Genomic DNA, 15,489 nt, shown 5'->3' on the forward strand with positions numbered 1-15,489 from the left:
TCAGTGTTTGGCATGAAAGTTCTAAATCCAACATAAAGTACGTTGTATTTCATATTTGGAAAACAACTTATAACTTTTTTTCCAGCTCACTTTTTTTCGTTTTAAGTTATATTTAAATACATTCAAACATGAACATTATTCTAAATATTCTCTTCACGCAAAATAATATAATCAAATACAAATCCATCTTCAGCTCTGACTCCATAAATTCTAAATAAAGTGTGCCTACTATAAGTTTGCTTTGGATTCTGTCAAAAGCTTAGCTATCATGTTTCTATGATCAGGTGGGCAAGTTTTGCATTTGGTGCATTTATTTCTAGAGGTGGGTCTATTCTTTTGGTCCCTTTCACTTACTCCTATCTTTCATTATCATTTCCTAGCTACAAATGCACAATACAAAACAAGTACTCTAATTTTCTTGATATGTTGCATCCTAATAATAATAATAATGTAGATTGGATTGGATGATTAACATTTTAGTAGTCGATGGTATACGATTAGAATTTTTCGTAAACAATATCACCTAATTAAGTTGAATAAAAATTTCCTTCAAAATCCGATGAATTATATGATTTTTCCAAAAAAGGTAGCCAATAATGTCTAGCTAGCTAGCAAATGGTCCATCTCCTTTTCCCCCAACAGGCAAGGCACGTTTTTTAGATCATCTTTTGAGCTATTATTTGCAAGAAAGTATGTAATTAAGAGACATGCCTTAAATTTGTTGAAAGGTGGTCTTTAATTAGCCAAAAGGCAGTAGCTTAGCCATAGCCACCCCAGGTGTCCAACTGGACATCCTTCGTCAGAAAATTACGTTGTATATATATATATATCTCAAATTCTACATTTAAAGGATATATATTTAAAGTTGGACACCATTGACAAAAGTTATGGCTTTGGCGTAATGATAATGGGTGTCCATTTGAATGAAGGAGTTCCGGGCTTGAACTCTAAACAACACAATATTTCTTTGTTTTATTTTGACAATTACACACCATTATTTTTGGATATCCTTAATAAAATTTCTGACCCCGCCACTATCAAAAGGCTGTGTCAAATTTCTACCTAACTATTTGTGTAGATAGTGGCTTTGATGATCCAATCATTTTCTATAAAGTCGATTGTTCCATTTGGATTGATTAGGACACATAAAGTAGAGGTAGACTAGAGCCATATTTTTTTTTGTGATCTACATTATTTATGTCCATGCTATAATCTATATCGTTAATTAAACAAGAAGTAAGATTGTCGAATTTAATAATACAAGTAATTTATTATGGAAAACAGCTTGCTCAAAAGAGTAAAAATATATTATGATCTACCCTCGTAAGATAAATTTGCCACAAGTATTCTACTAAGCTCGAGTGGTTTTTGAGTTATAATTTTGTAATCAAACTCTAGTATCTTTTACTTCTACGTACAATCAAATTAATTATACCAACCCTTTTGTGCAAGTGTAGTAATATTTTTGTGTTGAACTCATATTCCTTGATCCACACATTTAACCCATAGACCTATTTTTTCAAGAAATCCTTTTTGAACTTAGAATCTACTTGACAACATATGATCAATAGTTTTCTCCAATTATTTGTAAATTAAAGGACCTGATTCTTTAACTATGTGCGTAGAACTTCTATAACCCAATAATCAACATAACCAATTCATCCAAGAGACATGTTAAGGACTTGTTTTTTTGGAGTTATTTTAAGTCATCAAAATTAATTTCAGTTCACCTCAACAAATTCTTTCTTTTTGATGATGACAAATTCATATGCATTTTCAATATAAGAACCAGCTTGATTAACAACGTTGACTTTGCAAGATATAGATCTCACAAGAGTCTAGGGACTCACCTTTCACTCATTGCAACCCTATAATAAATGACTAAGCGTAGAAAACTTGATAGCTCATGTAACAACTGTAATGACCCTAAAGGTCATTTTTGGAAATTTTCATAAAATGACCATTTTACCCCTCCCGATAGTTGCCCCGAGTCCTAATTGTTGTATTTTCGAAGTTGGTTTGGAGGAAAATTGATGAAAAGTTGAGTTTTTAAGAGTTAAAGTTTGGTTAAAAGTGCTATTTCGAGTCATTTGGAGTTTCGAGACTTGAATTGGATTTCCGTTGATTCCGGCAGTTTTAGAATGTCGAAACGGGTCTATGAGAATTTACGAAGTCGAATTTGGAGTTAAAACGAAGATTTGAGGTCCTAAGTTGCTAAAATTGTGAAATTTTGATCAAGAGTTGACTTTGATCAACAAACGAGGTTTTGGTGCTCGAAATGGAATTCCGAGAGCACCGTTGGATTCAGGGGGTGATTCTAAGTCTAGAATGAGTCTTGGTTGAATTTTTAGAGGCCCCGAGTGCGTTTCGAGTTTTTGAGCCTAAAGTTAGTTTCTTGACGCCTTATCGGATACCGGGTCAAGGAGACCTCGAATTCAAATTCCGACGATTTCATTGAGTCCAAAATGTCATTTTCAAGCTAGTAGCATATTTGGTTTGTGTTCGGGAAGTGCCAAATGAGTTTTGGGTGAGCTTTTAAGCTTCTTGGATGCTTTGACACTATTTCAGCAAATTGTGGCAACTAAAGGGTTCATTATTAGTTTTAAAGGTCGAAAAATTATTCCGAAGGTTCTGAAATTTTGAGCATGAATTATAGGACTTATCTGCAAATTTTGGTGCATTTTCGCTAACCCGAGATTGGACTTTTATCGCAAATAAGAAATAATTGTTTACCGAGTAGAAATGATATTTGACTGGGCAAACGAGCATGAAATTGAGCTCCGATTGAACGAGCAGGTCCGTATCATTATTTAAGACATTTACAAAAAAGAATCGGGTCATTTCACTATCGTATGAGGAAATTACGGCCTTTTTAGTGAAAGATTAACTGCTGTTTTTCTGGTGCATAACAGCCATGTACTGTTATAAAAATCTCAGACTGTGTTCATTTGGTATTTTGAGCATATCGGGAGTTCTAGAGATCGGAATGGAGTGATTCTTACGGGTTTCTTCTTGAATTAATATGAGGGTTAGTATTCAATCTTCAATTCGACATTTTCTCATAATTTCTTTATCTGGTTTTTTTTCCTATCCGTAAATCTCTTGGGAAAAATTGGGGTTTTATCGATTTGGACTCCCTTTTTGATGAAAAAGGTATATTTACGATCCTTATGTTATGGGTAAACTGATTTTAACATAAAATTATTGATTCATCGATTATTTTCATCATATTAACCGCGTACAATTTGGACTTTCCCGGTAAAGTTAAAGTTTGATAAATTGAGAATTTCAAGGTCGATCTTAACTCCGTTTTTGATGAAATTTCATATTTGAACTTATCTAAGCATGGGTAAGATGTTTTTCAAGAGATATTTCATTTTCGAGTCGGGGTTTCGGATCCGAATATTTTAGGCTTCTTCAAGAACGTGGATTTTCCTTCAAATTGAGTTTGTGAATTGATTTCAACTCCGTTTTCAAATTGGTTTTCACCATTAGCTTCCAAATACTTTAAGGATCATTTTACATCAAAAATTTCCAGATTTGGGTATCGTTTTCCGGTATGAGACTTTTGGACCGTTTTGCCCTTTTTCCCTAAATTTCTTGATTTTGGTGTCATTGGACTCGAATTGTGATTGTGAATAATTGTTTGAATAGATTATCGTGATCCGGATTATACTCGGAAAGGAAAGGCTCAAGTCAAGTAACTTTTGGAGTTCGTTTTAAGGCAAGTGGCTTCCAAACTTTGTAAAACTCTTAGACTACGCATGACTACTTTCCTAATTGTGTTGGGGAGTAATGGGGATTGAGGATGGGTTTTATTTGTTGATTGAAATTGTTGTAAATGAAAGATGGGGAATAAAACGAGCTAAATGTGTTATATGTGACTTGAATTTGTTGAATAAGTCATGTGATAACTGATATTGAGGGGATAGAAGAGCATGAGTAGGCTATGATTGATACAGACATTGATGTTGAGACAGATGATGTGTAATACTATGATGTGGTCGTGATATGGTTGTGATTGAGACAGGTGATGTGTAATACTATGATGTGGTCGTGATATGGTTGTGATTGAGACAGGTGATGTGTAATACTATGATGTGGTCGTGATATGGTTGTGATTGAGACAGATGATGTGTAATACTATGATGTGGTCGTGATATGGTTGTGATTGAGACAGGTGATGTGTAATACTATGATGTGGTCGTGATATGGTTGTGATTGAGACAGGTGATGTGTAATACTATGATGTGGTCGTGATATGGTTGTGATTGAGACAGATGATGTGTAATACTATGATGTGGTCGTGATATGGTTGTGATTGAGACAGATGATGTGTAATACTATGATGTGGTCGTGATATGATTGTGATTGAGACAGATGATGTGTAATACTATGATGTGGTCGTGATATGGTTGTGATTGAGACAGATGATGTGTAATACTATGATGTGGTCGTGATATGGTTGTGATTGAGACAGATGATGTGTAATACTATGATGTGGTCGTGATATGGTTGTGATTGAGACAGATGATGTGTAATACTATGATGTGGTCGTGATATGGTTGTGATTGAGACAGATGATGTGTAATACTATGATGTGGTCGTGATATGGTTGTGATTGAGACAGATGATGTGTAATACTATGATGTGGTCGTGATATGGTTGTGATTGAGACAGATGATGTGTAATACTATGATGTGGTCGTGATATGGTTGTGATTGAGACAGATGATGTGTAATACTATGATGTGGTCGTGATATGGTTGTGATTGAGACAGATGATGTGTAATACTATGATGTGGTCGTGATATGGTTGTGATTGAGACAGATGATGTGTAATACTATGATGTGGTCGTGATATGGTTGTGATTGAGACAGATGATGTGTAATACTATGATGTGGTCGTGATATGGTTGTGATTGAGACAGATGATGTGTAATACTATGATGTGGTCGTGATATGGTTGTGATTGAGACAGATGATGTGTAATACTATGATGTGGTCGTGATATGGTTGTGATTGAGACAGATGATGTGTAATACTATGATGTGGTCGTGATATGGTTGTGATTGAGACAGATGATGTGTAATACTATGATGTGGTCGTGATATGGTTGTGATTGAGACAGATGATGTGTAATACTATGATGTGGTCGTGATATGGTTGTGATTGAGACAGATGATGTGTAATACTATGATGTGATCGTGATATGATTGTGATTGATGACATGTGCATATTCATTATTCATCCCATGTGTGAACTATCTGTTGCATGAGTTCTGAGACACTGATATGAGGATGGATGGATATGAGACACAGTTGAGACTAGCTCCGGCTAGAGATATATGAGATGGACTAGCTCCGGCTAGCGATTTGGATGCCGATGGGATCTGGTTCCGGCGGTGATACATGGTCCATGTGTGGCCCCCATGGGTTCTGATTTGAGTATTCAGCGCGGACTGATTACGTCAACAGATGTGTATCGTAGGACAGACATGCATCACGACTACATGACATCATTATTGCATTTTGCATCGCATTTGCCTTATCTTTGTCTGTGATGTGTGGATTGTATCGGTTTACCCTTCTTATGTGGAATTTGATCTACTTGCTCTTATTTGTTGATCTGAGGTTGATGAGGATATACTGTTGGTTCTGGCTGTTGAATATGATCTGTTTAGTATAGGTTGGTTGGTTTGCTGCTAGATTGAAGTTTCGGTGGTTCGGTTGGGATTGAAAGGAGTTGTTTGTAGCTGCTAGTTTTGCTTAGTTTAGAGTTACTTGCGAGTACCTGTGGTTTTCGGTACTCACCCTTGCTTCTACACAATTGTGTAGGTTGACAGCTCTCTCTCAGATTCGGCTTAGTAGTTTTTTTAACAGATTAAGCTTCGGGACATACTCGAGAGGTAGCGGTTCATTCCAGACATGCCCTTGAGTTATCTTTACTTTCAGTTTTGTTCTATTCGAGAACTATAATCTGAGACTTGTATATTTTTATTCGAATTCTGTATTTAGAGGTTTGTACATGTGACAACCAAATTCTGGGTAGTGTTGAGTCTTAATTAAAGTCTTTCGCTTATTTATTATCTTTTATTCTCGTATTTCTACTTCTCTATCGTTGTGGTTGGGTTACGCTGACGTGTCCGCTGGGAAATGGACACGTGCCATCACATCCGGATTTGGGGTGTGACAACAACCCAATTCACTAGTGATATTTTCTACTTTGGGCATAGGTCCGCACGACTTTAAACTTCATCACTAGTTGGTAAGGCATACTTATTTATATACTCAATATCTCTCCTATGTTTTTGTTGATGTCGGAATTCTTGTCTTAAGTTGGGGAGTCACATACACCCCGTCTATGGACTCAGCGTCCTCGTTGAGGTTTTGCCCACTATATAGGATTTGCCTAGACTCAGCACTGAGATTTGCCTTGTCTTACCAGGATTTGCGCAAACTCAGTTGAACTCTGGCCCACATCAACAAGGCTGACATATGAGTGACTTTGATACCATTTGTAACGACCCTGCCCGTTAGTAATATTGTCCGCTTAAAATCTAGGCCCGCACGACTTTAAAACATGTCACTAGTTGATAAGACATACTTACTTATATATTCAAAAATCTCTCCTATGTTTTTGTCGATGTGGACTTCTTTATCTTAAGTTGTGCATCACAATTCACGTATGTTTTCTACAAACATTAACATCGATACAACCTAATAGTCATAGGGACTAGGATCTTTGATCAATATCAAGTGCATGCCTTCCATGTATCAAGTTCACATTTTTATCTTCCCCTTTTTACATCATTGGAAATATATAAGGGAAAATGCATGGATTTCCCCTTAAAATTGTTTCGAAAAATCAGTTACACGCTTAAGATATTACGCCTATCTATTACACACCTTTACTATTTAAAAGTGAATTTATTAACCCCCTAAAATTGATGTGGAAAAATAATTTAAAAAAAAATAAAAATAGGCTCGTCAGATTTATTAAAGTGGAAAAAAAATAATCAAAATTCAGTTAGACCCACCCCACTCTCCACATCTCTTCTTCTTCACAATTCACCACCATCTTCTTCTTCACAATCCACCACCATCTTCTTCTTCACAATCCACCACCATCTTCTTCTTCTTCAACCTCACCCTCTGTTGGATTCGGAAGGTGATTAGGGCGTCATGCGGAAGCTTACAATTGCAAATAATATGATTGATAAATTAGACGACACATAAAACTATACTAAAAGACATAATATTATTATTTGATATGACCAATTGGCCTACATAATTAAAAACTAATAAAAACATTAAAACTGTAGAGAGAAAATCTCCCATAAACAAAACTATCTAAACAACTACATTGTGGATTCTATTGTGTTATACTATGAGAATAGGGATCTTCAATTTATAGATTTCCAAACATTTCCTCTAAAGGAAAGAATAAACCAAATATGGAAGAAAATTATATTTTCCTTTCAGAAAAAGTTCAATTATTTATGGTAATACTTTGACTTTTCTTTAAGGAAAAAAATAAACTTCAAATAAGGAAAGAAAATCAGGGCAAAACCCTAACACCCTCGTGAGGAAGCACATTTTTCTCTCTTTCTTTTAAACAAAAATCTCTCCTTTTTCCTTCTTCAACTTCTTCTCAACTTTCTTAGCAAATTACTTATCATCAATCTAAGTTTTGTGGGTTTTGATTTGTGTTTGTTAACAAAAGATTTCTTAATGTCATCGGCGGGATGAAATTTTGGGGGTTTCTTACCCGCTGCAGCTATGACGGGCTTTTTGGAGAGAACGGGAGAATTTTCCATTCCATAAATCAGCTCCATGTTTTGATTAGTGTTCTTGGCGGCCATTGTTAAAATTTTCCTCTTATTGTAATTTTGCTATGAAGAAAATATAATTATTAGAGAATTTTAATAATTAATTGGAAATTAATTAGTGTAAATTATAGTTAACAAAAGAAAAATTAATTAAAAATAAAAAAGAATATAACTTTTTTTAATTTCTGACATGGCGTTGACATGGCACTGATGTGGTAGCGAGTGTAAATACACCACATATTGTGAGAGTGATGTTACACGTCTACTTGGGTAAATAAATTCACTTTAAAATAGTAAAGATTTGTAATAGATTGTCATAATAATTTCAACGTGTAATTGACTTTTCGGGACAAGTGCAGGGGAAATCTATGCATTTTCCCAATATATAATGTTAGTCAAGTTAAATGTGAAATTACGCAATATCAAACTTATGGCCACTGAATTTACACTAACATAAACATAACACAAGATTGAGTTAGATATTTTTCAACATGTTAATCCAATAAATATTTTTAACATAACTAATCATAGAGATTCAAAAATGTGCTCTTGATCAATTCAAACTCCAAGCGGTTCTTTCTAAGTGCTCCTCACTTAAGGCTTTGGTGCAAATAGTATTGGTGTAAATTGAAATTTTATTTATGAATTTCAAATTATGAATATGAAAATTGATGTTTGTGACTGCTCTTTTTTTAAAAAAATAGTGATTCATATATTTGTTAATTACACATCAATTGAATGTAAATATTAAAAGCATCAAAAGTAAGTCAATAATTGAGTGTTCTGATATCAATTCGAGAGTCGAATCATGAAAAAAAAATTAAATAATTTTCATGATTAATAATATTTGAGCTTCAAATTTTAAAATTAACTTAACTGGATATTACTTTAAAAGTTTGGACATATCTTAAGGAGCTTATATATATATCTTAAATGATTTGTTGAAGATAAAGGTAATTTTGAGTGGCAGTTAATGGTGTATATCTTGAGTATATTTATGTACCGCAATGTATAATTTTATGTGTAACATGTATATATCATATGTAATATCATGTACAACAATATTATGTGCATGATATACATATAATATATAATGACGTATAAAAGATACAAATGTATACACATGACATACATAAGATTGATTTTCTTCAACTTTTAAATTCAATATGAAATTTGACCCTAAAAAGCTCATCAAATTTGTTCAAGTCTCTCTTAATTTAAAATTAAAATATAAGCTCCTATCTTATGTAGAAACTGAGAAAATCAACACCCTGTGATCACAAACAATCGAATTCCTCCATTGATGAACCTTGAGTTCATAGAAGAAGAAGAAGATTCTGGAAGAACTACATGAAGAATGTATTTCATTGAATGTGAATTAAGGGAACAACTATTACATGCGATCCTATATATATAGATACACAAACTAAGAGCTAGCTAACAACCTATACAAAAACTAGTGTCCCTCTAATTAACTCTAACTAACAGTGAACAATACTAACTAACTTTGTGACTAGTTAACAGTAATAACTAATTTATATTCTCATCACCCCTCCCCCCCTCCCCTCAAGTTGGAGGTAAGGGAGTTTACAGACAACTTGTTTAATAGTGTAGTATGCTTAACTCCAATCAGAGCCTTTGTAAAAATATCTTTCAGTTGTGATTCTGCGCAAATGTGATGAAGTGTGAGTAGACCATGTTGAAGTTTATCCCTAACAAAGTGGCAATTGATTTCTATATGTTTGGTCCTTTCGTGAAAAACTGGATTCTTGACAATGTGTACTGCAACTTGGTTGTCACAGAAGACCTGTATTGGTAAGGGGCATTGTACATACAATCCATTTAGTAACCTTTCAAGCCATACCAGTTCACCTACTACTTGTCTCACAGCTCTGTATTCTGCCTCTGCAGAGGATAATGAAACTGTGGCTTGTTTCTTAGACTTCCATCTGATAGGACTGTCACTCATAAGCACTAAATAACCACTAACTGACTTCCTTGAATCAGGACAAGCAGCCCAGTCTGAGTCACAATATGCAGTGATGTTAAGGTCAGGGTTGTTTGAGATGAAAATTCACATTGTAGGATCTTGTCTCAGGTATCTAAGAACATGATAAACTGCCTTTAAATGTGGTTCCCTAGGTGTTTACATGAATTGACTAAGGTGTTGCACGCTATAAGCTATATCCATCCTAATATTTGTAAGGAAATTAAGCTTCCCTACCAACTTCCTATAATGAGTGGGATCTGATAATAGTTTTCCATCAGTGGCCCTCAATTTTTAAGTGTAATCAAGTGGTGATGCAGGAACCTTGCAGTTCAAAGAGTCAAACTCCTTTAGCAGATCAATAATGAACTTCCTTTGTGAAATAAGGACACCATCAAGTCTGTATAATATTTCTAATCCCAGGAAGTAGTGCAGTCTACCAAGATCTTTTATTTTGAATTGATCATTCAAAAAGGATTTCAAAGAGTTGATTTCCTCCTGATCAATTCAAGTTAGAATCATATCATCTACATAAATGGCAACAAACACTAAAGAGTTTCCCTTCCTTTTATGAAACAGTGAATAATCACTATCTGAATGTGTGTATCTTTTTTAACAAAGGCAGCTGGCCAGCTTGTCATACCATTGCTTACTAGCTTGTTTTAAACCATACAATGACTTCCTCAATTTTCATACCACATTTTGACTGTCCACAGCAAGACCCTGTGGCAATTTCATATACACTTCTTCATTCAAATCACCATGAAGGAAGGCATTATTGACATCTAGTTGATACAAATTCCACCCCCTCTTGACAGCCAAGGTGATGAGGGTCCTAACAGTAGTCATCTTAACCACAGGAGAGAAAGTTTCATTGTAATCTATTCCAGCCTGTTAAGTGTACCCTTTAACTACCAGCCTGGCCTTGAACCTTTCCACACTACCATCTGCTTTGTGTTTGATTTTATACACTCATTTACAACCAATTGCATTCTCTCCTTAGGGCAGAGGAACCAGTTCCCAAGTATTATTTGCATATAGTGCTTCATATTCTTGTGGCATTGCTTTTTGCCAAACAAGATGCAAGACTGCTTCATCATAAGAAGAAGGTTCACAATCATGTGAAATGGTTTCAATCAACTGTTGACTATCAGAACACAAAGAAGTGAAGCAAACACTATCATGGTTGGACATAAAAGAGGTGAGAGAGTGATGTGAACTTAAGGTATATGAAGAGGAGTGCAGGTTAGGTAGAGTGTGATTATAATGTTTCAGGAAGTTAGGGGTATGAAATGACCTAGTTGTTCTTCTAAGGGTGATGATGTAGGTGCATGTATGGGTTGTGAGGTGATTAATGTGTTGATGTGAGGTTGAATATCAAGAGTTGTAAGGGAGATTGTGTTTTCATCAGTGTTAGTGATTACTTGATCTGTACTGAATTCATGAGATGTGTTAATGTCCAGTGATTCATCATTAGAAAAAATGCTTGTCGAATTAGGCATGCAAGTCAAGTTGTTGGAGTGTGAAATATGAGTTTTAAAACATAAGGAAAGCTAGAACCATCAAGAACCAGCACAAAAGGAAACACAGACTCATGAAAAATAACATCTCGGACTCTTTTGGTAGCTAAATTTAAAACCTTGTATCTTTTTGTATTGAAAGGATAACCAACAAAGATATGTGGTGTTGCCCTTGGCTCAAACTTAACTTTATGAGTTTTCAAAGTAGTGGGGAAGCATAGGCAACCAAAACTTCTAAGATGAGAATAGGTAGGTTGTGTATGGTACAACAATTCATAAGGAGTTCTATTCTGTAAAATCTTGGAAGGCAATCAATTAATGATGTATGTGGCTGTGAGGACACACTCTCCCCAGTATTTCATGGGCAATTTGGACTGAAATAAGAGTGCTCTTGCTGTTTCAAGAAGGTACTTGTGTTTTCTTTCAACTACACCATTTTGTTAAGGTGTGTAGGGACAAGACTTTTGGTGTATTATGCCTTTCTCTTGGAAAAAATGAGTGGCTTCAGTAAAGGTGAATTATAGACCATTATCAAACCTGATAATTTTAGTTTGGTCTGAAATTGGTTTTCTACAAGTGACACAAAAGCTTTGATTGTTTGTAAGGCATTACTTTTACACCTTAGCAGTTGTGTCCAAGTTGATCTAGTGAAGTCATCTACCATGGTCAAGAAATAATGATAACCATCATGAGTAGAAATATGGTATGGTCCCCATAGATCAACATGGAGCAACTAAAAAACTTTGGTGGTGTTGGTTGTACTTTCTGGAAATGGCATTTTAGTTTGCCTAGCCATAGGGCATATGGCACAAGTAAACGGTTGTCTAGGTGAGAAATGAATAGGTATAGTTTGGATGCCTCTTATCTTTACAAAAGGTACATGGCCTAGTCTAGCATGTCACAAAAGTTCATCTCCATGATAGTTATCAAACCTAACAACAAAGAAAGAACAATCAGTAATATGACATGGAGAATCAAAACTAGAACAAACATCTTTATTGATAGAGAACTATTGTTTTACAATAGATGGTGCTGAAACATCATTACATTTGATTAAAGAAGGAACTTTATGACAATGACTTGAAGAGGCATGAGATTTCCTGATGCCAATAGGAGTTGGACAACAATTATGACACTTTGAACAAAAGAAATACAAACCATTCTTGGCTCTACCAAGTTCCAGAGGGCTCTTCAGAGAAGGGCCATATAGTAAACAAGAGACACTGTTAAAACTTGCTATACACTTGAGTTGAAACACCAAACAATGAACTAAAATTAGATTGAACTTGAAACTAGGTACAAACAACACTTTCTGCAGAGTCAAAACTGGACTTAAACAAACATCTCTAATTTCAATCACTTTAACTTTGTAACTATTTGGTAAACTGATAAGGAAAGATGATGGCAGTGGTCTAATGTTTGTGAGTGTGTCTTTATTATAGGTCATGTGATGTGATGCTCGTGAGTCTATGATTCAAGAATCAACAGTTAACTTTGCACATTTACAAGAAAGATCACTTATCTCAGTAATAGAGGAATAGCAAACAAGTATACCTACAAGGTTCACAGCTCCACTTAACATGTTATCTGAATTATTTGTAGTTCCATGTCCAACCGAGATTAAGCAGTTGTTCATACTGACTTTTGGACAAGTTCAATGGCATTTGCCTCTTCAACCCAGAGTCCTCTTCACAATGACTCCCATCACTCTCAGAAGTACATGCATTTGCAGCAGAGACAACACTCTTTCCCTTTGAGAATTTAAAATTTGGTGGATATCCATGAATCTTATAAAATCTGTCTTTTGTATGACCTATCCTCCTGAGAAATCACAAAACAAAAAAGTCCTGATGGTACTGCAGTTTCCTCTAAACACATTTGTGTTGTTTGAATTTCCAGTTGTTCCTGCATTTTCTCTAGATGAATTATAGTTGGTTTTGGGTCCTTCTTTGGTACCTGCATTGTGTAAGTTGAAGCAAACGCATTCAAGAAGGTTGAATCCAAAGTAGTGTGGTTATGAGGCTTCACTTCTCTCTGTTTTTTCCTCTTGAGACAATATCGCAAAAGCTTGTGCCATGCTAGGCAATATGCTCATCATGAGAATGTTTCCCCTTATGGTAGTATACATTTCATTCAGCCCCATCAGGAAGTGTATAAGTCTTCTATCCTGTTTAGCCTTGACTAATTTAACCTTTCCACCACAAGTGCACACACAGTTGCATTGAGAACCTACATCAACAGTGCTCATTTCTTCCCAGATTTTCTTCATCCTCATATAATATCCAGTGATATCCAAGGTGCCTTGGACAAGATCATTTATCTCATTTTGAAGTTGATACAACTTACAACCATTGGTTTGGTCATACCTCTCCTCCAATTCACTCCACAATTCTTGTGCATGACTAACATATTGTAGGCTATCTCTTAGATATGGTGATAGGGAATTGAGAATCCAAGAGGTTGCCGTGTCATCACACCTTTCCCACTACTGAAAACTAGGATCAGTAGGATCAGGTTTCACAATTTTTCTATTGATAAATCTCGTTTTACTCTTGACAGACAAAGCTCTAAGAACAACTCTCCTCCAAGATCTATATCCAGTACCATAAAAAACAACAGGCAATAGAGATGAACTTACATTCTTAGATGGATGCAAGTAGAAAGGGCTAGGAATGTCCATCCTAACAGTGGATGTAGAACCAGTCTGAGTTGGCTCAACTTGGTTATCAACCATGGTGAAATCAGATCGCGATGGAATTCAAAATACAATTTGAGCAGCAACAATTGTAACTCAAAATTGAAAGAAAAACTTGAAAGCAAAATCGAGAACAGGAAAAAAAAAGGAACAATGTCGATTTGATTATCAATAATTTGAAAACTCAAAATTCAACCATGAACTCGATATGAAAAACTCACAGACTAATATGGATGCAGAAAAAAGAGCAGGATCTATGTCCAGTGCTCTGATACCATGAGAAAATCAACACTCTGTGATCACAAACAATCGAATTCTTCCATTGATGAACCTTGAGTTCATAGAAGAAGAAGAAGAAGATTCTGGAAGAACTATATGAAGAATGTATTTCATTGAATGTGAATTAAGGGAACAACTATTACATGTGATCCTATATATATAGATACACAAACTAAGAGCTAGCTAACAAACTATACAAAAACTAACGTCCCTCTAACTAACTCTAACTAACAGTGAACAATACTAACTAACTTTGTGACTAGTTAACAGTAATAACTAATTTATATTCTCATCAGAAACACTTTAAAAATAAAATAAAAACTCGAACACCAATCTATAGGAAACAATCAAGAAATTACTAAATCATTTGTGCTTCAAGCTTTCTTCAAATTCATTAACAGAAATAATCATTAGTTAAAGTATTTCATAATCCACGTTTCTTAATCAGAAATCAACTCCCATATTTCATAATCCACGTTTCAAACTAAAAAAATTGAATTATCAAAAAGTTAATTTGTTAAAAGAACTTTAAATTTTCAACTTTTTTATATATATGAAGTCGTCTTAAAATTCACCTTAAATTCTCCTAAATTTTTTCCAAATATTAGTAAAATTAATATTCAAACTTCTTAAGATATTTTCAATCCAAGTACAAAGAAAAATAAAACACTAGAAAAAATATAACTACTAACAAGTAAAGCAATGCAAAACCTACTAAAAAAAATCACAGTAAGAACAACAAAATAGTGCGATAATCAAGATACAATAAATAACAGACAGTGATAGCTATTAAAAATACTTTTAGTACATCCACAAACACCAACGAATCTAAACCCTCAAAAAATACAATAACACTCAACTACGTACTAATTTTTTACCCCTGTCATATCATATGGTGCCAAATTCTCTTTAAAATTGAGCAATACGACATGGGCCGGGTCAATGTTTAATTAGCATACATTTCAAATAGACATGAAATGGGCCCAAATCCATTATTTTCATTTTCCGGATCAGTATTTAACCTCATTCTGCCCCATTTGGGCACAAACTTTTTCCGGTCACTAGGGTTTTCCGTCTTCTTCGTAAAAGGTAAAGCTTTCTAGTTTTGATTTTCTGGTTAAATTACTGTAATTTAGGGTTTTCATTGTTGCTATTATCTCATTTTCTGATTAGAATGA

The 15,489-nt window shown here is 34.8% G+C and overlaps 1 protein-coding gene across 2 annotated transcripts in view; it reads left to right on the plus strand.

Annotated features, from left to right (window-relative positions):
* LOC125864709 (serine/arginine-rich splicing factor RS31-like) overlaps positions 1-15,489 on the plus strand; it is a 100,127-nt gene that overhangs the window by 81,801 nt on the left and 2,837 nt on the right. The window contains exon 1 of one of the 2 annotated variants that reach the window (XM_049544754.1): positions 15,376-15,400. The exons of the other annotated variant lie outside the window; for it this stretch is intronic. The gene's annotated coding sequence lies outside the window, so the exon portion shown is untranslated. Of the gene's footprint in view, positions 1-15,375; positions 15,401-15,489 lie in introns of those variants that run through there. 2 annotated transcript variants of the gene reach the window in all.

The sequence above is a fragment of the Solanum stenotomum genome, chromosome 5, assembly GCF_019186545.1.
Source record: "Solanum stenotomum isolate F172 chromosome 5, ASM1918654v1, whole genome shotgun sequence".
NCBI classification, from domain to species: domain Eukaryota; kingdom Viridiplantae; phylum Streptophyta; class Magnoliopsida; order Solanales; family Solanaceae; genus Solanum; species Solanum stenotomum.